The sequence below is a fragment of the Callithrix jacchus genome, chromosome X (assembly GCF_049354715.1).
Source record: "Callithrix jacchus isolate 240 chromosome X, calJac240_pri, whole genome shotgun sequence".
Lineage (NCBI taxonomy): Eukaryota > Metazoa > Chordata > Mammalia > Primates > Cebidae > Callithrix > Callithrix jacchus.
This window is the reverse complement of record NC_133524.1, coordinates 1,791,948-1,813,874: the sequence shown is the minus strand read 5'-3', so window position 1 is coordinate 1,813,874 and position 21,927 is coordinate 1,791,948. Positions and strand designations below refer to the sequence as shown.

The 21,927-nt window shown below is 47.8% G+C and overlaps 1 protein-coding gene across 1 annotated transcript in view; it reads left to right on the top strand.

The window, feature by feature from the left end:
• LOC100413917 (colony stimulating factor 2 receptor subunit alpha) overlaps window positions 1-21,927 on the top strand; it is a 156,016-nt gene that overhangs the window by 40,501 nt on the left and 93,588 nt on the right. The window lies entirely within an intron of this gene.

The following is a 21,927-nucleotide window of genomic DNA, read 5'->3' as shown; positions in this document are numbered from 1 at the left end:
CACACTTCCTGTTCCTCTGCTGTGACAGACCTACTTCCTGTACTTTTGCTGTGCAGGACTGACTTTCTGTGTTTCTTTTGTGCAGGACACACTTCCTGTTGCTCTCCAGAGACAGACGTACCTCCTGTTCTTCCTCACTGCAGGAAACACTTCCTGTGTTTCTCCTTTGCAGGACACACTTCCTGTCACTCTCCCAAGACACACGTAGTTCCTATTATTTTTCTGTGCAGGACACACTTCCTGTGTTTCTCCTGTGCAGGACGCACTTCCTGTTCCTCTGCTGTGACAGACCTACTTCCTTTTCTTCCTCTGTGCAGGACACAGTTTCTGTGTTACTTCTGGGCAGGACACACTTCCTGTTGCTCTCCTGAGACAGACGTACTTCCTGTTCTTCCTCCGTGCAGGACACACTTCCTGTGTTTCGCCTGTGCACAACATATTTCCTGTTGCTCTCCAGAGACAGACATACTTCCTATTCTTTGTGCAAGACACACTTCCTGTGTTTCTCCTGGGTAGGACACACTTCCTGTTGCTCTCCTGAGACAGACGTACTTACTGTACTTCCTCTGTTCAGGACACATTTCCTGTGTTTCTCCAGTGCAGGACACAGTTCCTGTTGCTCTCCTGAGACAGACATGCTTCCTATTCTTCCTCAGGCAGGACACACTTCCTGTGGTTCGTAGAGCACACACTTCCTGTTGCTCTTTTGACACATACTTTCAGTTCTGTGTACTGACACACTTCCTGTGGTTCTCTCGTGCAGGACACACTTCCTGTTGCTCTCTTGAGACAGACATGCTTGGTGTTTTTCCTCTGCATGACACACTTCCTGTGTTTCTTTTGTGCAGGACACACTTCCTGTCACTCTCCCGAGAGAGATGTACTTCCTTATCTTCCTCTATGCAGGACACACTTCCTGTGTTTCTTCTGAGCAGGACACACTTCCTGTTGCTCTCCTGAGACAGATGTACCTCCTGTTTTTCTTCTGTATACGACAAACTTCCTGTGTGTCTCCCGTGCAGGACACACTTCCTGTTGCTCTCCTGAGACAAACCTACTTCCTGTTTTTCCTCTGTGTAGGACACACTTCCTGTGTTTCTCCAGTGTAGGACACACTTCCTGTTGCTCTCCTGAGACAGGCGTATTTACTCATCTTTTTCTGTGCAGGACACACTTCCTGTGTTGCTCCAGTGCAGGACACACTTCCTGTTGCTCTCCAGAGACAGACGCACCTTCTGTTCTTCCTCACTGCAGGAAACACTTCCTGTGTTTCTCCTGTGCAGGACACACTTTCTATCACTCTCCCGAGACACACATAGTTCCTATTCTTCCTCTGTGCAGGACACACTTCCTGTGTTTCTCCTGTGCAGGATGCACTTCCTTTTGTTCTCCCGAGACAGACCTACTTCCTTTTCTTCCTCTGTGCAGGACACACTTTCTGTGTTACTTCTGGGCAGGACACACTTCCTGTTGCTCTCCTGAGACAGACGTACTTCGTGTTCTTCCTCCGTGCAGGACACACTTCCTGTGTTTCGCCTGTGCACAACATATTTCCTGTTGCTCTCCAGAGACAGACATATTTCCTATTCTTTGTGCAAGACACACTTCCTGTGTTTCTCCTGGGTAGGACACACTTCCTGTTGCTCTCCTGAGACAGACGTACTTACTGTACTTCCTCTGTTCAGGACACATTTCCTGTGTTTTTCCAGTGCAGGACACAGTTCCTGTTGCTCTCCTGAGACAGACATGCTTCCTATTCTTCCTCTGGCAGGACACACTTCCTGTGGTTCGTAGAGCACACACTTCCTGTTGCTCTTTTGACACATACTATCAGTTCTTCTGTGTACGACACACTTCCTGTGGTTCTCTCGTGCAGGACACACTTCCTGTTGCTCTCTTGAGACAGACATGCTTGGTGTTTTTCCTCTGTGCATGACACACTTCCTGTGTTTCTTTTGTGCAGGACACACTTCCTGTCACTCTCCCGAGAGAGATGTACTTCCTTATCTTCCTCTATGCAGGACACACTTCCTGTGTTTCTTCTGGGCAGGACACACTTCCTGTTGCTCTCCTGAGACAGATGTACCTCCTGTTTTTCTTCTGTATACGACAAACTTCCTGTGTGTCTCCCGTGCAGGACACACTTCCTGTTGCTCTCCTGAGACAAACCTACTTCCTGTTATTCCTCTGTGTAGGACACACTTCCTGTGTTTCTCCAGTGTAGGACACACTTCCTGTTGCTCTCCTGAGACAGGCATATTTACTCATCTTTTTCTGTGCAGGACACACTTCCTGTGTTGCTCCAGTGCAGGACACACTTCCTGTTGCTCTCCAGAGACAGACGCACCCTCTGTTCTTCCTCACTGCAGGAAACACTTTCTGTGTTTCTCCTGTGCAGGAAACACTTTCTATCACTCTCCCGAGACACACATAGTTCCTATTCTTCCTCTGTGCAGGACACACTTCCTGTGTTTCTCCTGTGCAGGATACACTTGCTTTTTTTCTCCCGAGACAGGCCTACTTCCTTTTCTTCCTCTGTGCAGGACACACTTTCTGTGTTTCTCCTTGGCAGGACACACTGCCTGTTGCTCTCCTGAGACAGACGTACTTCCTGTTCTTCCTCCATTCAGGACACACTTCCTGTGTTTCGCCTGTGCACAACACATTTCCTGTTGCTCTCCTGAGACAGACATACTTCCTGTTCTACCTTTGTGCAAGACACACTTCCTGTGTTTCTCCTGTGCATTACACATATCCTTTGGCTCTCCTAAGACAGACGTACTTCCTGTTTTTCCTCTGTGCAGGACACACTCTCTGTGTTTCTCCTGGGTAGGACACACTTCCTGTTGCTCTCCTGAGACAGACGTACTTACTGTACATCCTCTGTTCAGGACACATTTCTTGTGTTTCTCCAGTGCAGGACACACTTCCTGTTGCTCTCCTGAGACAGACATGCTTCCTGTTCTGTGTACGACACACTTCCTGTGGTTCTCTCGTGCAGGACACACTTCCTGTTGCTCTCTAGAGACAGACATCCTTGGTCTTCCTCTGTGCATGACACACTTCCTGTGTTTCTTTTGTGCAGGACACACTTCCTGTCACTCTCCCGAGAGAGATATTCTTCCTTATCTTCCTCTATGCAGGACACACTTCCTGTGTTTCTCTTCGGCAGGACACACTTCCTGTTGCTCTCCTGAGACAGACGTACTTCCTGTTCCTCCGTGCAGGACCCACTTCCTGTGTTTCACCTGTGCTCGACACATTTCCTGTTGCTCTTCTGAGACAGACATACTTTCTGTTTTTCCTCTGTGCAAGACACACTTCCTGTGTTTCTCCTTTGGATTACACATATCCTTTGGCTCTTTTAAGACGTACTTTATGTTCTTCCTCTGTGCAGGACACTCTGTGTTTCTCCTGGGTAGGACACACTTCCTGTTGCTCTCCTGAGACAGACGTACTTACTGTTTTTCCTCAGTGCAGGACACACTTCCTGTGTTTCTCCTATCCGGACAACTTTCTGTTACTCTCCTGAGGGAGACTTGCTTTCTGATCTTTCTCTGTGCAGGACGCACTTCCTGTGTTACTCCTGGGCAGCACACACTTCCTGTTGCTCTGATGAGACAGACCTACTTCCTGTACTTTTGCTGTGCAGGACTGACTTTCTGTGTTTCTCTTGTGCAGGACACACTTCCTGTTGCTCTCCTGAGACAGACGTACCTCCTGTTTTTCTTCTGTGTATGACACACTTCCTGTGTCTCCTGTGCAGGACACACTTCCTGTTTATCTCCTGAGAAAGACCTACTTTCTGTTTTTTCTCTGTGTAGGACACACTTCCTGTGTTTCTCCAGTGTAGGACACACTTTCTGTTGCTCTCCTGAGACAGGTGTACTTACCATTCTTTTTCTGTGCAGGAAACACTTCCTGTGTTGCTCCAGTGCAGGACACACTTCCTGTTGCTCTTCAAAGACAGACATACCTTCTGTTCTTTCTCACTGCAGGAAACACTTCCTGTGTTTCTCCTGTGCAGGACACACTTCCTGTTACTCTCCTGAGACAGACATACCTCCTGTTTTTCTTCTGTGTATGACACACTTCTTGAGTTTCTCCCGTGCAGGACACACTTCCTGTTGCTCTCCTGAGGCATACGTATTTCCTCTTTTTCCTCTGTGAAGGACACACTTCCTGTCACTCTCCTGAGACACACGTAGTTCTTATTCTTCCTCTGTGCAAAACACACTTCCTGTATTTCTTCTGTGCAGGATACACTTTCTTTTTTTCTTTCGAGACAGACCTACTTTCTTTTCTTCCTCTGTGCAAGACACAATTCCTGTGTTTCTCCTTTGCATTACACATATCCTTTGGCTCTTTTAAGACGTACTTTATGTTCTTCCTCTGTGCAGGACACACTCTCTGTGTTTCTCCTGGGTAGGACACACTTCCTGTTGCTCTCCTGAGACAGACGTACTTACTGTTTTTTCTCAGTGCAGGACACACTTCCTGTGTTTCGCCTGTGCACAACACATATCCTGTTGCTCTCCTGAGACAGACATACTTCCTGTTTTTCCTCTGTGCAAGACACACTTCCTGTGTTTCTCCTTTGCATTACACATATCCTTTGGCTCTTTTAAGACGTTCTTCCTCTGTGCAGGACACACTCTGTGTTTCTCCTGGGTAGGACACACTTCCTGTTGCTCTCCTGAGACAGACGTACTTATTGTTCTTTCTCAGTGCAGGACACACTTCCTGTGTATCTCCTATCCGGACAACTTCCTATTACTCTCCTGAGGGAGACTTGCTTTCTGTTCTCTCTCTGTGCGGGACACACTTTCTGTGTTATTCCTGGGCAGCACACACTTCCTGTTGCTCTGATGAGACAGACCTACTTCCTGTACTTTTGCTGTTCAGGACTAACTTTCTGTGTTTCTCCTGTGCAGGACACACTTCCTGTTGCTCTCCTGAGAGAGACCTACTTCCTGTTTTTTTTCTGTGTAGGACACACTTCCTGTGTTTCTCCAGTGTAGGACACACTTCCTGCTGCTCTCCTGAAACAGGCGTACTTCCCTTTTTTTCTGTGCAGGACACACTTCCTGTGTTGCTCCAGTGCAGGACACACTTCCTGTTGCGCTTCAAAGACAGACGTACCTCCTGTTCTTTCTCACTGCAGGAAACACTTCCTGTGTTTCTCCTGTGCAGGACACACTTCCTGTTGCTCTCCTGAGACAGAGGTACCTCCTTTTATTCTGTATACGACACACTTCCTGTGTGTCTTTCGTGCAGGACACATATCGTGTTGCTCTCCCGATACAGACCTACTTCCTGTTTTTCCTCTGTATTGGATACACTTCCTGTGTTTCTTCAGTGTAGGACACACTTCCTGTTGCTCTCCTGAGACAGGCGTACTTACTCATCTTTTTCTGTGCAGGACACACTTCCTGTGTTGCTCCAGTGCAGGACACACTTCCTGTTGCTCTCCAGAGACAGAAGTACCTCCTGTTCTTCCTCAATGTGGGAAACACTTCCTGTGTATCTCCTGTGCAGGACACACTTCCTGTTGCTCTCCTGAGACAGACGTACCTCCTGTTTTTCTTCTGTGTATGACACACTTCCTGTGTGTCTCCCGTGCAGGACACACTTTCTGTTACTCTCCTGAGAAAGACATACTTCCTGTTTTTCCTCGGTGTAGGACACACTTCCTGTGTTTCTCCAGTGTATGACACACTTCCTGTTGCTCTTCTGAAACAGGCATACTTACCCTTGTTTTTCTGTGCAGGACACACTTCCTGTTGCTCTTCAAAGACAGACGTACCTCCTGTTCTTTCTCACTGCAGGAAACACTTCCTGTGTTTCTCCTGTGCAGGACACACTTCCTGTTGCTCTCCAGAGACAGACGTACCTCCTGTTCTTCCTCACTGCAGGAAACACTTTCTGTGTTTCTTTGGTGCAGGACACTCTTCCTGTCACTCTCCCGAGACACACGTAGTTCCTATTCTTCCTCTGTGCAGGACACACTTCCTGTGTTTCTTCTGTGCAGGACACACTTCCTGTTGCTCTTTTGAGACAGACCCACTTCCTGTAGTTTTCCTGTGCAGGACTGACTTCCTGTGTTTCTTCTGGGCAGGACACACTTCCTGTTGCTCTCCTGAGACTGACCTACTTTCTGTTTTTCCCTCTGCAGGATACACTTCCTGTGTGTCTTCTTTGCAGGACACACTTCCTGTTGCTCTTCTGAGGCAGACCTACTTCCTGTACTTCCCTGTGCAGGATGGACTTCTTTTCTTTCTCCATTGCAGGACACACTTTCTGTTGCTCCCCTGATACTGACTTTCCTGTTCTTCCTCACTGCAGAACACACTTCCTTTGTTTCTTCTGTGCAGGACACACTTTCTGTTGCTCTCCTGAGACAGATGTACTTATTGTTCTTCCTCAGTGCAGGACACACTTCCTGTTGCTCTCTTGAGATGGACCTACTTTGTGTTCTTCCTGTTTGAAGGACACACTTCCTGTGTTTTTCCTGTGCAGTTCACACTTTCTGTCGCTCTCCTCACACAGACCTACTTTCTGTATTCCTATGAGCAGGACACACTTCCTGTGTCTCTCCTGTGCAGGACAAATGTCCTGTTGCTCTCCTCACACAGGCCTACTTCCTGTTCTTTTTCTGTGCAGGACACAATTCCTGTGTTTCTCCTATGCAGACAACTTCCTGTTACTCTGCTGAGGGAGACTTGCTTTCTGTTCTTCCTCTGTGCATGACACACTTCCTGTGTTTCTCCTGGGCAGCACACACTTTCTGTTGCTCTGATGAGACAGACCTACTTCCTGTACTTTTGCTGTGCAGGACACACTTCCTGTTGCTCTTCTCCTGTTTTTCTTCTGTATCTGACACACTTCCTGTGTGTCTCCCGTGCAGGACACACTTTCTGTTGCTCTCCTGAGACAGACCTACTTCCTGTTTTTCCTCTGTGTAGGACACACTTCCTGTGTTTCTCCACTGTAGGACACACTTCCTGTTGATCTCCTGAGACAGGCGTACTTACTCTTCTATTTCTGTGCTGGACACACTTCCTGTGTTGCTCCAGTGCAGGACACACTTCCTGTTGCTCTCCAGAGACAGACGTACCTCCTGTTCTTCCTCACTGCAGGAAACACTTCCTGTGTTTCTCCTGTGCAGGACACACTTCCTGTTCCTCTGCTGTGACAGACCTACTTCCTGTACTTTTGCTGTGCAGGACTGACTTTCTGTGTTTCTTTTGTGCAGGACACACTTCCTGTTGCTCTCCAGAGACAGACGTACCTCCTGTTCTTCCTCACTGCAGGAAACACTTCCTGTGTTTCTCCTTTGCAGGACACACTTCCTGTCACTCTCCCAAGACACACGTAGTTCCTATTATTTTTCTGTGCAGGACACACTTCCTGTGTTTCTCCTGTGCAGGACGCACTTCCTGTTCCTCTGCTGTGACAGACCTACTTCCTTTTCTTCCTCTGTGCAGGACACAGTTTCTGTGTTACTTCTGGGCAGGACACACTTCCTGTTGCTCTCCTGAGACAGACGTACTTCCTGTTCTTCCTCCGTGCAGGACACACTTCCTGTGTTTCGCCTGTGCACAACATATTTCCTGTTGCTCTCCAGAGACAGACATACTTCCTATTCTTTGTGCAAGACACACTTCCTGTGTTTCTCCTGGGTAGGACACACTTCCTGTTGCTCTCCTGAGACAGACGTACTTACTGTACTTCCTCTGTTCAGGACACATTTCCTGTGTTTCTCCAGTGCAGGACACAGTTCCTGTTGCTCTCCTGAGACAGACATGCTTCCTATTCTTCCTCAGGCAGGACACACTTCCTGTGGTTCGTAGAGCACACACTTCCTGTTGCTCTTTTGACACATACTTTCAGTTCTTCTGTGTACTGACACACTTCCTGTGGTTCTCTCGTGCAGGACACACTTCCTGTTGCTCTCTTGAGACAGACATGCTTGGTGTTTTTCCTCTGCATGACACACTTCCTGTGTTTCTTTTGTGCAGGACACACTTCCTGTCACTCTCCCGAGAGAGATGTACTTCCTTATCTTCCTCTATGCAGGACACACTTCCTGTGTTTCTTCTGAGCAGGACACACTTCCTGTTGCTCTCCTGAGACAGATGTACCTCCTGTTTTTCTTCTGTATACGACAAACTTCCTGTGTGTCTCCCGTGCAGGACACACTTCCTGTTGCTCTCCTGAGACAAACCTACTTCCTGTTTTTCCTCTGTGTAGGACACACTTCCTGTGTTTCTCCAGTGTAGGACACACTTCCTGTTGCTCTCCTGAGACAGGCGTATTTACTCATCTTTTTCTGTGCAGGACACACTTCCTGTGTTGCTCCAGTGCAGGACACACTTCCTGTTGCTCTCCAGAGACAGACGCACCTTCTGTTCTTCCTCACTGCAGGAAACACTTCCTGTGTTTCTCCTGTGCAGGACACACTTTCTATCACTCTCCCGAGACACACATAGTTCCTATTCTTCCTCTGTGCAGGACACACTTCCTGTGTTTCTCCTGTGCAGGATGCACTTCCTTTTGTTCTCCCGAGACAGACCTACTTCCTTTTCTTCCTCTGTGCAGGACACACTTTCTGTGTTACTTCTGGGCAGGACACACTTCCTGTTGCTCTCCTGAGACAGACGTACTTCGTGTTCTTCCTCCGTGCAGGACACACTTCCTGTGTTTCGCCTGTGCACAACATATTTCCTGTTGCTCTCCAGAGACAGACATATTTCCTATTCTTTGTGCAAGACACACTTCCTGTGTTTCTCCTGGGTAGGACACACTTCCTGTTGCTCTCCTGAGACAGACGTACTTACTGTACTTCCTCTGTTCAGGACACATTTCCTGTGTTTTTCCAGTGCAGGACACAGTTCCTGTTGCTCTCCTGAGACAGACATGCTTCCTATTCTTCCTCTGGCAGGACACACTTCCTGTGGTTCGTAGAGCACACACTTCCTGTTGCTCTTTTGACACATACTATCAGTTCTTCTGTGTACGACACACTTCCTGTGGTTCTCTCGTGCAGGACACACTTCCTGTTGCTCTCTTGAGACAGACATGCTTGGTGTTTTTCCTCTGTGCATGACACACTTCCTGTGTTTCTTTTGTGCAGGACACACTTCCTGTCACTCTCCCGAGAGAGATGTACTTCCTTATCTTCCTCTATGCAGGACACACTTCCTGTGTTTCTTCTGGGCAGGACACACTTCCTGTTGCTCTCCTGAGACAGATGTACCTCCTGTTTTTCTTCTGTATACGACAAACTTCCTGTGTGTCTCCCGTGCAGGACACACTTCCTGTTGCTCTCCTGAGACAAACCTACTTCCTGTTATTCCTCTGTGTAGGACACACTTCCTGTGTTTCTCCAGTGTAGGACACACTTCCTGTTGCTCTCCTGAGACAGGCATATTTACTCATCTTTTTCTGTGCAGGACACACTTCCTGTGTTGCTCCAGTGCAGGACACACTTCCTGTTGCTCTCCAGAGACAGACGCACCCTCTGTTCTTCCTCACTGCAGGAAACACTTTCTGTGTTTCTCCTGTGCAGGAAACACTTTCTATCACTCTCCCGAGACACACATAGTTCCTATTCTTCCTCTGTGCAGGACACACTTCCTGTGTTTCTCCTGTGCAGGATACACTTGCTTTTTTTCTCCCGAGACAGGCCTACTTCCTTTTCTTCCTCTGTGCAGGACACACTTTCTGTGTTTCTCCTTGGCAGGACACACTGCCTGTTGCTCTCCTGAGACAGACGTACTTCCTGTTCTTCCTCCATTCAGGACACACTTCCTGTGTTTCGCCTGTGCACAACACATTTCCTGTTGCTCTCCTGAGACAGACATACTTCCTGTTCTACCTTTGTGCAAGACACACTTCCTGTGTTTCTCCTGTGCATTACACATATCCTTTGGCTCTCCTAAGACAGACGTACTTCCTGTTTTTCCTCTGTGCAGGACACACTCTCTGTGTTTCTCCTGGGTAGGACACACTTCCTGTTGCTCTCCTGAGACAGACGTACTTACTGTACATCCTCTGTTCAGGACACATTTCTTGTGTTTCTCCAGTGCAGGACACACTTCCTGTTGCTCTCCTGAGACAGACATGCTTCCTGTTCTGTGTACGACACACTTCCTGTGGTTCTCTCGTGCAGGACACACTTCCTGTTGCTCTCTAGAGACAGACATCCTTGGTCTTCCTCTGTGCATGACACACTTCCTGTGTTTCTTTTGTGCAGGACACACTTCCTGTCACTCTCCCGAGAGAGATATTCTTCCTTATCTTCCTCTATGCAGGACACACTTCCTGTGTTTCTCTTCGGCAGGACACACTTCCTGTTGCTCTCCTGAGACAGACGTACTTCCTGTTCCTCCGTGCAGGACCCACTTCCTGTGTTTCACCTGTGCTCGACACATTTCCTGTTGCTCTTCTGAGACAGACATACTTTCTGTTTTTCCTCTGTGCAAGACACACTTCCTGTGTTTCTCCTTTGGATTACACATATCCTTTGGCTCTTTTAAGACGTACTTTATGTTCTTCCTCTGTGCAGGACACTCTGTGTTTCTCCTGGGTAGGACACACTTCCTGTTGCTCTCCTGAGACAGACGTACTTACTGTTTTTCCTCAGTGCAGGACACACTTCCTGTGTTTCTCCTATCCGGACAACTTTCTGTTACTCTCCTGAGGGAGACTTGCTTTCTGATCTTTCTCTGTGCAGGACGCACTTCCTGTGTTACTCCTGGGCAGCACACACTTCCTGTTGCTCTGATGAGACAGACCTACTTCCTGTACTTTTGCTGTGCAGGACTGACTTTCTGTGTTTCTCTTGTGCAGGACACACTTCCTGTTGCTCTCCTGAGACAGACGTACCTCCTGTTTTTCTTCTGTGTATGACACACTTCCTGTGTCTCCTGTGCAGGACACACTTCCTGTTTATCTCCTGAGAAAGACCTACTTTCTGTTTTTTCTCTGTGTAGGACACACTTCCTGTGTTTCTCCAGTGTAGGACACACTTTCTGTTGCTCTCCTGAGACAGGTGTACTTACCATTCTTTTTCTGTGCAGGAAACACTTCCTGTGTTGCTCCAGTGCAGGACACACTTCCTGTTGCTCTTCAAAGACAGACATACCTTCTGTTCTTTCTCACTGCAGGAAACACTTCCTGTGTTTCTCCTGTGCAGGACACACTTCCTGTTACTCTCCTGAGACAGACATACCTCCTGTTTTTCTTCTGTGTATGACACACTTCTTGAGTTTCTCCCGTGCAGGACACACTTCCTGTTGCTCTCCTGAGACATACGTATTTCCTCTTTTTCCTCTGTGAAGGACACACTTCCTGTCACTCTCCTGAGACACACGTAGTTCTTATTCTTCCTCTGTGCAAAACACACTTCCTGTATTTCTTCTGTGCAGGATACACTTTCTTTTTTTCTTTCGAGACAGACCTACTTTCTTTTCTTCCTCTGTGCAAGACACAATTCCTGTGTTTCTCCTTTGCATTACACATATCCTTTGGCTCTTTTAAGACGTACTTTATGTTCTTCCTCTGTGCAGGACACACTCTCTGTGTTTCTCCTGGGTAGGACACACTTCCTGTTGCTCTCCTGAGACAGACGTACTTACTGTTTTTTCTCAGTGCAGGACACACTTCCTGTGTTTCGCCTGTGCACAACACATATCCTGTTGCTCTCCTGAGACAGACATACTTCCTGTTTTTCCTCTGTGCAAGACACACTTCCTGTGTTTCTCCTTTGCATTACACATATCCTTTGGCTCTTTTAAGACTTACTTTATGTTCTTCCTCTGTGCAGGACACACTCTGTGTTTCTCCTGGGTAGGACACACTTCCTGTTGCTCTCCTGAGACAGACGTACTTATTGTTCTTTCTCAGTGCAGGACACACTTCCTGTGTATCTCCTATCCGGACAACTTCCTATTACTCTCCTGAGGGAGACTTGCTTTCTGTTCTCTCTCTGTGCGGGACACACTTTCTGTGTTATTCCTGGGCAGCACACACTTCCTGTTGCTCTGATGAGACAGACCTACTTCCTGTACTTTTGCTGTTCAGGACTAACTTTCTGTGTTTCTCCTGTGCAGGACACACTTCCTGTTGCTCTCCTGAGAGAGACCTACTTCCTGTTTTTTTTCTGTGTAGGACACACTTCCTGTGTTTCTCCAGTGTAGGACACACTTCCTGCTGCTCTCCTGAAACAGGCGTACTTCCCTTTTTTTCTGTGCAGGACACACTTCCTGTGTTGCTCCAGTGCAGGACACACTTCCTGTTGCGCTTCAAAGACAGACGTACCTCCTGTTCTTTCTCACTGCAGGAAACACTTCCTGTGTTTCTCCTGTGCAGGACACACTTCCTGTTGCTCTCCTGAGACAGAGGTACCTCCTTTTATTCTGTATACGACACACTTCCTGTGTGTCTTTCGTGCAGGACACATATCGTGTTGCTCTCCCGATACAGACCTACTTCCTGTTTTTCCTCTGTATTGGATACACTTCCTGTGTTTCTTCAGTGTAGGACACACTTCCTGTTGCTCTCCTGAGACAGGCGTACTTACTCATCTTTTTCTGTGCAGGACACACTTCCTGTGTTGCTCCAGTGCAGGACACACTTCCTGTTGCTCTCCAGAGACAGAAGTACCTCCTGTTCTTCCTCAATGTGGGAAACACTTCCTGTGTATCTCCTGTGCAGGACACACTTCCTGTTGCTCTCCTGAGACAGACGTACCTCCTGTTTTTCTTCTGTGTATGACACACTTCCTGTGTGTCTCCCGTGCAGGACACACTTTCTGTTACTCTCCTGAGAAAGACATACTTCCTGTTTTTCCTCGGTGTAGGACACACTTCCTGTGTTTCTCCAGTGTATGACACACTTCCTGTTGCTCTTCTGAAACAGGCATACTTACCCTTGTTTTTCTGTGCAGGACACACTTCCTGTTGCTCTTCAAAGACAGACGTACCTCCTGTTCTTTCTCACTGCAGGAAACACTTCCTGTGTTTCTCCTGTGCAGGACACACTTCCTGTTGCTCTCCAGAGACAGACGTACCTCCTGTTCTTCCTCACTGCAGGAAACACTTTCTGTGTTTCTTTGGTGCAGGACACTCTTCCTGTCACTCTCCCGAGACACACGTAGTTCCTATTCTTCCTCTGTGCAGGACACACTTCCTGTGTTTCTTCTGTGCAGGACACACTTCCTGTTGCTCTTTTGAGACAGACCCACTTCCTGTAGTTTTCCTGTGCAGGACTGACTTCCTGTGTTTCTTCTGGGCAGGACACACTTCCTGTTGCTCTCCTGAGACTGACCTACTTTCTGTTTTTCCCTCTGCAGGATACACTTCCTGTGTGTCTTCTTTGCAGGACACACTTCCTGTTGCTCTTCTGAGGCAGACCTACTTCCTGTACTTCCCTGTGCAGGATGGACTTCTTTTCTTTCTCCATTGCAGGACACACTTTCTGTTGCTCCCCTGATACTGACTTTCCTGTTCTTCCTCACTGCAGAACACACTTCCTTTGTTTCTTCTGTGCAGGACACACTTTCTGTTGCTCTCCTGAGACAGATGTACTTATTGTTCTTCCTCAGTGCAGGACACACTTCCTGTTGCTCTCTTGAGATGGACCTACTTTGTGTTCTTCCTGTTTGAAGGACACACTTCCTGTGTTTTTCCTGTGCAGTTCACACTTTCTGTCGCTCTCCTCACACAGACCTACTTTCTGTATTCCTATGAGCAGGACACACTTCCTGTGTCTCTCCTGTGCAGGACAAATGTCCTGTTGCTCTCCTCACACAGGCCTACTTCCTGTTCTTTTTCTGTGCAGGACACAATTCCTGTGTTTCTCCTATGCAGACAACTTCCTGTTACTCTGCTGAGGGAGACTTGCTTTCTGTTCTTCCTCTGTGCATGACACACTTCCTGTGTTTCTCCTGGGCAGCACACACTTTCTGTTGCTCTGATGAGACAGACCTACTTCCTGTACTTTTGCTGTGCAGGACACACTTCCTGTTGCTCTTCTCCTGTTTTTCTTCTGTATCTGACACACTTCCTGTGTGTCTCCCGTGCAGGACACACTTTCTGTTGCTCTCCTGAGACAGACCTACTTCCTGTTTTTCCTCTGTGTAGGACACACTTCCTGTGTTTCTCCACTGTAGGACACACTTCCTGTTGATCTCCTGAGACAGGCGTACTTACTCTTCTATTTCTGTGCTGGACACACTTCCTGTGTTGCTCCAGTGCAGGACACACTTCCTGTTGCTCTCCAGAGACAGACGTACCTCCTGTTCTTCCTCACTGCAGGAAACACTTCCTGTGTTTCTCCTGTGCAGGACACACTTCCTGTTCCTCTGCTGTGACAGACCTACTTCCTGTACTTTTGCTGTGCAGGACTGACTTTCTGTGTTTCTTTTGTGCAGGACACACTTCCTGTTGCTCTCCAGAGACAGACGTACCTCCTGTTCTTCCTCACTGCAGGAAACACTTCCTGTGTTTCTCCTTTGCAGGACACACTTCCTGTCACTCTCCCAAGACACACGTAGTTCCTATTATTTTTCTGTGCAGGACACACTTCCTGTGTTTCTCCTGTGCAGGACGCACTTCCTGTTCCTCTGCTGTGACAGACCTACTTCCTTTTCTTCCTCTGTGCAGGACACAGTTTCTGTGTTACTTCTGGGCAGGACACACTTCCTGTTGCTCTCCTGAGACAGACGTACTTCCTGTTCTTCCTCCGTGCAGGACACACTTCCTGTGTTTCGCCTGTGCACAACATATTTCCTGTTGCTCTCCAGAGACAGACATACTTCCTATTCTTTGTGCAAGACACACTTCCTGTGTTTCTCCTGGGTAGGACACACTTCCTGTTGCTCTCCTGAGACAGACGTACTTACTGTACTTCCTCTGTTCAGGACACATTTCCTGTGTTTCTCCAGTGCAGGACACAGTTCCTGTTGCTCTCCTGAGACAGACATGCTTCCTATTCTTCCTCAGGCAGGACACACTTCCTGTGGTTCGTAGAGCACACACTTCCTGTTGCTCTTTTGACACATACTTTCAGTTCTTCTGTGTACTGACACACTTCCTGTGGTTCTCTCGTGCAGGACACACTTCCTGTTGCTCTCTTGAGACAGACATGCTTGGTGTTTTTCCTCTGCATGACACACTTCCTGTGTTTCTTTTGTGCAGGACACACTTCCTGTCACTCTCCCGAGAGAGATGTACTTCCTTATCTTCCTCTATGCAGGACACACTTCCTGTGTTTCTTCTGAGCAGGACACACTTCCTGTTGCTCTCCTGAGACAGATGTACCTCCTGTTTTTCTTCTGTATACGACAAACTTCCTGTGTGTCTCCCGTGCAGGACACACTTCCTGTTGCTCTCCTGAGACAAACCTACTTCCTGTTTTTCCTCTGTGTAGGACACACTTCCTGTGTTTCTCCAGTGTAGGACACACTTCCTGTTGCTCTCCTGAGACAGGCGTATTTACTCATCTTTTTCTGTGCAGGACACACTTCCTGTGTTGCTCCAGTGCAGGACACACTTCCTGTTGCTCTCCAGAGACAGACGCACCTTCTGTTCTTCCTCACTGCAGGAAACACTTCCTGTGTTTCTCCTGTGCAGGACACACTTTCTATCACTCTCCCGAGACACACATAGTTCCTATTCTTCCTCTGTGCAGGACACACTTCCTGTGTTTCTCCTGTGCAGGATGCACTTCCTTTTGTTCTCCCGAGACAGACCTACTTCCTTTTCTTCCTCTGTGCAGGACACACTTTCTGTGTTACTTCTGGGCAGGACACACTTCCTGTTGCTCTCCTGAGACAGACGTACTTCGTGTTCTTCCTCCGTGCAGGACACACTTCCTGTGTTTCGCCTGTGCACAACATATTTCCTGTTGCTCTCCAGAGACAGACATATTTCCTATTCTTTGTGCAAGACACACTTCCTGTGTTTCTCCTGGGTAGGACACACTTCCTGTTGCTCTCCTGAGACAGACGTACTTACTGTACTTCCTCTGTTCAGGACACATTTCCTGTGTTTTTCCAGTGCAGGACACAGTTCCTGTTGCTCTCCTGAGACAGACATGCTTCCTATTCTTCCTCTGGCAGGACACACTTCCTGTGGTTCGTAGAGCACACACTTCCTGTTGCTCTTTTGACACATACTATCAGTTCTTCTGTGTACGACACACTTCCTGTGGTTCTCTCGTGCAGGACACACTTCCTGTTGCTCTCTTGAGACAGACATGCTTGGTGTTTTTCCTCTGTGCATGACACACTTCCTGTGTTTCTTTTGTGCAGGACACACTTCCTGTCACTCTCCCGAGAGAGATGTACTTCCTTATCTTCCTCTATGCAGGACACACTTCCTGTGTTTCTTCTGGGCAGGACACACTTCCTGTTGCTCTCCTGAGACAGATGTACCTCCTGTTTTTCTTCTGTATACGACAAACTTCCTGTGTGTCTCCCGTGCAGGACACACTTCCTGTTGCTCTCCTGAGACAAACCTACTTCCTGTTATTCCTCTGTGTAGGACACACTTCCTGTGTTTCTCCAGTGTAGGACACACTTCCTGTTGCTCTCCTGAGACAGGCATATTTACTCATCTTTTTCTGTGCAGGACACACTTCCTGTGTTGCTCCAGTGCAGGACACACTTCCTGTTGCTCTCCAGAGACAGACGCACCCTCTGTTCTTCCTCACTGCAGGAAACACTTTCTGTGTTTCTCCTGTGCAGGAAACACTTTCTATCACTCTCCCGAGACACACATAGTTCCTATTCTTCCTCTGTGCAGGACACACTTCCTGTGTTTCTCCTGTGCAGGATACACTTGCTTTTTTTCTCCCGAGACAGGCCTACTTCCTTTTCTTCCTCTGTGCAGGACACACTTTCTGTGTTTCTCCTTGGCAGGACACACTGCCTGTTGCTCTCCTGAGACAGACGTACTTCCTGTTCTTCCTCCATTCAGGACACACTTCCTGTGTTTCGCCTGTGCACAACACATTTCCTGTTGCTCTCCTGAGACAGACATACTTCCTGTTCTACCTTTGTGCAAGACACACTTCCTGTGTTTCTCCTGTGCATTACACATATCCTTTGGCTCTCCTAAGACAGACGTACTTCCTGTTTTTCCTCTGTGCAGGACACACTCTCTGTGTTTCTCCTGGGTAGGACACACTTCCTGTTGCTCTCCTGAGACAGACGTACTTACTGTACATCCTCTGTTCAGGACACATTTCTTGTGTTTCTCCAGTGCAGGACACACTTCCTGTTGCTCTCCTGAGACAGACATGCTTCCTGTTCTGTGTACGACACACTTCCTGTGGTTCTCTCGTGCAGGACACACTTCCTGTTGCTCTCTAGAGACAGACATCCTTGGTCTTCCTCTGTGCATGACACACTTCCTGTGTTTCTTTTGTGCAGGACACACTTCCTGTCACTCTCCCGAGAGAGATATTCTTCCTTATCTTCCTCTATGCAGGACACACTTCCTGTGTTTCTCTTCGGCAGGACACACTTCCTGTTGCTCTCCTGAGACAGACGTACTTCCTGTTCCTCCGTGCAGGACCCACTTCCTGTGTTTCACCTGTGCTCGACACATTTCCTGTTGCTCTTCTGAGACAGACATACTTTCTGTTTTTCCTCTGTGCAAGACACACTTCCTGTGTTTCTCCTTTGGATTACACATATCCTTTGGCTCTTTTAAGACGTACTTTATGTTCTTCCTCTGTGCAGGACACTCTGTGTTTCTCCTGGGTAGGACACACTTCCTGTTGCTCTCCTGAGACAGACGTACTTACTGTTTTTCCTCAGTGCAGGACACACTTCCTGTGTTTCTCCTATCCGGACAACTTTCTGTTACTCTCCTGAGGGAGACTTGCTTTCTGATCTTTCTCTGTGCAGGACGCACTTCCTGTGTTACTCCTGGGCAGCACACACTTCCTGTTGCTCTGATGAGACAGACCTACTTCCTGTACTTTTGCTGTGCAGGACTGACTTTCTGTGTTTCTCTTGTGCAGGACACACTTCCTGTTGCTCTCCTGAGACAGACGTACCTCCTGTTTTTCTTCTGTGTATGACACACTTCCTGTGTCTCCTGTGCAGGACACACTTCCTGTTTATCTCCTGAGAAAGACCTACTTTCTGTTTTTTCTCTGTGTAGGACACACTTCCTGTGTTTCTCCAGTGTAGGACACACTTTCTGTTGCTCTCCTGAGACAGGTGTACTTACCATTCTTTTTCTGTGCAGGAAACACTTCCTGTGTTGCTCCAGTGCAGGACACACTTCCTGTTGCTCTTCAAAGACAGACATACCTTCTGTTCTTTCTCACTGCAGGAAACACTTCCTGTGTTTCTCCTGTGCAGGACACACTTCCTGTTACTCTCCTGAGACAGACATACCTCCTGTTTTTCTTCTGTGTATGACACACTTCTTGAGTTTCTCCCGTGCAGGACACACTTCCTGTTGCTCTCCTGAGACATACGTATTTCCTCTTTTTCCTCTGTGAAGGACACACTTCCTGTCACTCTCCTGAGACACACGTAGTTCTTATTCTTCCTCTGTGCAAAACACACTTCCTGTATTTCTTCTGTGCAGGATACACTTTCTTTTTTTCTTTCGAGACAGACCTACTTTCTTTTCTTCCTCTGTGCAAGACACAATTCCTGTGTTTCTCCTTTGCATTACACATATCCTTTGGCTCTTTTAAGACGTACTTTATGTTCTTCCTCTGTGCAGGACACACTCTCTGTGTTTCTCCTGGGTAGGACACACTTCCTGTTGCTCTCCTGAGACAGACGTACTTACTGTTTTTTCTCAGTGCAGGACACACTTCCTGTGTTTCGCCTGTGCACAACACATATCCTGTTGCTCTCCTGAGACAGACATACTTCCTGTTTTTCCTCTGTGCAAGACACACTTCCTGTGTTTCTCCTTTGCATTACACATATCCTTTGGCTCTTTTAAGACGTTCTTCCTCTGTGCAGGACACACTCTGTGTTTCTCCTGGGTAGGACACACTTCCTGTTGCTCTCCTGAGACAGACGTACTTATTGTTCTTTCTCAGTGCAGGACACACTTCCTGTGTATCTCCTATCCGGACAACTTCCTATTACTCTCCTGAGGGAGACTTGCTTTCTGTTCTCTCTCTGTGCGGGACACACTTTCTGTGTTATTCCTGGGCAGCACACACTTCCTGTTGCTCTGATGAGACAGACCTACTTCCTGTACTTTTGCTGTTCAGGACTAACTTTCTGTGTTTCTCCTGTGCAGGACACACTTCCTGTTGCTCTCCTGAGAGAGACCTACTTCCTGTTTTTTTTCTGTGTAGGACACACTTCCTGTGTTTCTCCAGTGTAGGACACACTTCCTGCTGCTCTCCTGAAACAGGCGTACTTCCCTTTTTTTCTGTGCAGGACACACTTCCTGTGTTGCTCCAGTGCAGGACACACTTCCTGTTGCGCTTCAAAGACAGACGTACCTCCTGTTCTTTCTCACTGCAGGAAACACTTCCTGTGTTTCTCCTGTGCAGGACACACTTCCTGTTGCTCTCCTGAGACAGAGGTACCTCCTTTTATTCTGTATACGACACACTTCCTGTGTGTCTTTCGTGCAGGACACATATCGTGTTGCTCTCCCGATACAGACCTACTTCCTGTTTTTCCTCTGTATTGGATACACTTCCTGTGTTTCTTCAGTGTAGGACACACTTCCTGTTGCTCTCCTGAGACAGGCGTACTTACTCATCTTTTTCTGTGCAGGACACACTTCCTGTGTTGCTCCAGTGCAGGACACACTTCCTGTTGCTCTCCAGAGACAGAAGTACCTCCTGTTCTTCCTCAATGTGGGAAACACTTCCTGTGTATCTCCTGTGCAGGACACACTTCCTGTTGCTCTCCTGAGACAGACGTACCTCCTGTTTTTCTTCTGTGTATGACACACTTCCTGTGTGTCTCCCGTGCAGGACACACTTTCTGTTACTCTCCTGAGAAAGACATACTTCCTGTTTTTCCTCGGTGTAGGACACACTTCCTGTGTTTCTCCAGTGTATGACACACTTCCTGTTGCTCTTCTGAAACAGGCATACTTACCCTTGTTTTTCTGTGCAGGACACACTTCCTGTTGCTCTTCAAAGACAGACGTACCTCCTGTTCTTTCTCACTGCAGGAAACACTTCCTGTGTTTCTCCTGTGCAGGACACACTTCCTGTTGCTCTCCAGAGACAGACGTACCTCCTGTTCTTCCTCACTGCAGGAAACACTTTCTGTGTTTCTTTGGTGCAGGACACTCTTCCTGTCACTCTCCCGAGACACACGTAGTTCCTATTCTTCCTCTGTGCAGGACACACTTCCTGTGTTTCTTCTGTGCAGGACACACTTCCTGTTGCTCTTTTGAGACAGACCCACTTCCTGTAGTTTTCCTGTGCAGGACTGACTTCCTGTGTTTCTTCTGGGCAGGACACACTTCCTGTTGCTCTCCTGAGACTGACCTACTTTCTGTTTTTCCCTCTGCAGGATACACTTCCTGTGTGTCTTCTTTGCAGGACACACTTCCTGTTGCTCTTCTGAGGCAGACCTACTTCCTGTACTTCCCTGTGCAGGATGGACTTCTTTTCTTTCTCCATTGCAGGACACACTTTCTGTTGCTCCCCTGATACTGACTTTCCTGTTCTTCCTCACTGCAGAACACACTTCCTTTGTTTCTTCTGTGCAGGACACACTTTCTGTTGCTCTCCTGAGACAGATGTACTTATTGTTCTTCCTCAGTGCAGGACACACTTCCTGTTGCTCTCTTGAGATGGACCTACTTTGTGTTCTTCCTGTTTGAAGGACACACTTCCTGTGTTTTTCCTGTGCAGTTCACACTTTCTGTCGCTCTCCTCACACAGACCTACTTTCTGTATTCCTATGAGCAGGACACACTTCCTGTGTCTCTCCTGTGCAGGACAAATGTCCTGTTGCTCTCCTCACACAGGCCTACTTCCTGTTCTTTTTCTGTGCAGGACACAATTCCTGTGTTTCTCCTATGCAGACAACTTCCTGTTACTCTGCTGAGGGAGACTTGCTTTCTGTTCTTCCTCTGTGCATGACACACTTCCTGTGTTTCTCCTGGGCAGCACACACTTTCTGTTGCTCTGATGAGACAGACCTACTTCCTGTACTTTTGCTGTGCAGGACACACTTCCTGTTGCTCTTCTCCTGTTTTTCTTCTGTATCTGACACACTTCCTGTGTGTCTCCCGTGCAGGACACACTTTCTGTTGCTCTCCTGAGACAGACCTACTTCCTGTTTTTCCTCTGTGTAGGACACACTTCCTGTGTTTCTCCACTGTAGGACACACTTCCTGTTGATCTCCTGAGACAGGCGTACTTACTCTTCTATTTCTGTGCTGGACACACTTCCTGTGTTGCTCCAGTGCAGGACACACTTCCTGTTGCTCTCCAGAGACAGACGTACCTCCTGTTCTTCCTCACTGCAGGAAACACTTCCTGTGTTTCTCCTGTGCAGGACACACTTCCTGTTCCTCTGCTGTGACAGACCTACTTCCTGTACTTTTGCTGTGCAGGACTGACTTTCTGTGTTTCTTTTGTGCAGGACACACTTCCTGTTGCTCTCCAGAGACAGACGTACCTCCTGTTCTTCCTCACTGCAGGAAACACTTCCTGTGTTTCTCCTTTGCAGGACACACTTCCTGTCACTCTCCCAAGACACACGTAGTTCCTATTATTTTTCTGTGCAGGACACACTTCCTGTGTTTCTCCTGTGCAGGACGCACTTCCTGTTCCTCTGCTGTGACAGACCTACTTCCTTTTCTTCCTCTGTGCAGGACACAGTTTCTGTGTTACTTCTGGGCAGGACACACTTCCTGTTGCTCTCCTGAGACAGACGTACTTCCTGTTCTTCCTCCGTGC